A 2,435-nucleotide genomic window follows, 5' to 3' on the forward strand; every position below is an offset into this window, starting at 1 on the left:
CCTGCTTTTAGGGGCACAGAATATTCTCTTGCAAAGCAATTTACCATAACTTGTTCTTACTGAGGTTTCTTCTGATGCTTATGTCCTTGTATTCTCTACTTTTCTGTGCCAATGAACTGGCCATGAGTTTTGATAAACATGAGCATTTCCCTGTCTGTCAAGAATGTTGGAGTCTCAATACTAATATGACTCCAATCGACAAAAAGCTAAACCCCCATATGAGAGAAAAACACAATTAGATTCAAGCTGGGGGAGGAGGAGTGAGGAAGGGGAACGGGGAGGAGGAGGATCCCTGTGCTCTCACCTACTGGGCACAAAGTGAGGGTGTATGCACACCTCCTGGGTGCAGGGCTCAACTACAATGTGAAGTTTACCTTAGGAAAGCAAACTATGTAACCTAATCATTTCTATTCTCATATTAATCTGACAAAGAAACAAACCAACAATCTGATTTGAATTAATAAAAGAAAAAGAATGTTGGAGTCAAGTGTTAAAATAATGAACTTCTGTTTTATCTTTTATGTGACTGCAGTAGCTATTTTGCTATAGGAGAGGAGGAAATTGTTAGCAAAAACAGCCACAGCTGCAAATAGCACAGACCACTTGACTTTGGAAACTCTGCAGCAATACCTACCACAGGAGGACGGAAGGATGAGGCTTAAACTGAATGGGCGTTTTCAGGGGTTGGGGGCTTTGGTGACGACGTTGCCGTGCAAGGAACAGCTGCATGGGTCATGAAATGTTTCTGGACCATGAACACAGGTGGCCCCAGTGGAAGAATGTGATAGCTAAAAGGGATAATGTTTTAGTAATCCTTGAACACATTTTAGGCAGTCTTTAGATGTTTTTTTTCTAAACCATGTTTTCCTTTTGCCAGAACAGAAAAGCAACTGATTTCCTAGCATGGAGCTCATTGTGTAAACAGCTCTTTGTTGCTTTCAGTTTCTATCTGAATCATACTCTGAGAAATGCTGTCCTGAGTAACCTTGAATTGGCTCAGGAGATTGTTTCCCTGGCTGGAAAAAGTTTATGCCGGGTCATTTTAAAGCATAATATGTGGAAGTGCGTACAATTTGGAGGGAGTAAGGGAGAAACGTCCTATTTTAGACTTCCAACACCTCCATTTTATCACTACTTTGCAAGAACAAGTGCATGGCACTCAGCTTTTTGAAATCCTTCGACAAACGGATTAGTTAATGTAAGAAGCTGCAGTTGGGCCTATTGCCAGGGCTGATGTCATGATCAAAATCATTATTTTTAGAAATCTTCAATGCATTTTCCATGCAGTAGACACAATGATGAAACACACACACACTGAAACATGTCACTTTTTTTGCTCCAAAGTCTTAAAATCTTCCTGTTGCAGTTAGAAAAAAAATCCAATCTCCACTTTGGCTTGCTAGATCCTACACCATGTGGCTCCTGCCTGCCACTATCTAAACCCAGTCTATCAGCCTGGCCTGGTGGCTAATACCTGTAATCCCAGCAATTTGGGAGGCCAAGAGGGAGGATCAATTGGGCTCAGGATTTTGAGACCAGCCTGAGCAACAGCAAAACTCCCATCTCTACTAAAAATAAAAAAATTAGCCAGATGTGGTGGTGGGAAACTACTGTCCCACCTGAGGCAAGAGGATGGCTTGAGTCCAGAAGTCTGAGGTTGCTGTGAGCTATGATGCCACAGCATTTTAATATAACAGGGTGACAGAGTGAGACTCTCTCTCAAAGCAATTAAAAAATAAATATACCCAGCCTACTTCTGCCTCATCTGTGGAACTTCAGTCAGGACCAAACACTCCAAGCTCTTCTTCAGTCAGGAATTTTACACAAAATCCTTCCACTGGAACACATTTTCCTTTTCTGATTAAATTGTACTCATTAAAATTTCATCTTAACTGTGATCTCCTCAGGATGGTAATACTGACCAGATAATTGAAATTGGGTGTCCTCACTACATTTATCCCTGTTTGTCAAAAATAGAAATATTAAATTTGTTTGTATGACAATTTTTTCATGTCTGTCTTGTGAATTGGAAAAAAATTGTTGGGACTGTGGCTGTGTTGCTGATCAAATTATCCTTCCTCAGCATCTGGTACATGGTCAGTGGTCAACACACATTTAGTGAATGATTAAATTCAATCATGTTGAACAATATGGGCTATGCTGTCAGTTAGCACATGTGATTTTGGCTCTCTGCATGCCTGGACTTTGGACCTTATAGACACACTATGGAAATTTTATCTCACGATGTTCAGAAGGTGACTTGGTGAATATGAACTCATGTCACTACTGGATCTGTAACCTTGCTGCCACTGTCATCAGAAGATAGGATCATTGTCCTAGTATTTAAATTCAGATTTAAGCCCAAAGAAACCCTCATTTCTATAAGATAAATGTGTTGTACAAAGAAGCAGTAAGCTCAGGGGTTTCAGTTAGAC

This window comes from Otolemur garnettii, unplaced genomic scaffold (genome assembly GCF_000181295.1).
Source record: "Otolemur garnettii isolate 467f Iridium unplaced genomic scaffold, OtoGar3 scaffold00010, whole genome shotgun sequence".
NCBI classification, from domain to species: domain Eukaryota; kingdom Metazoa; phylum Chordata; class Mammalia; order Primates; family Galagidae; genus Otolemur; species Otolemur garnettii.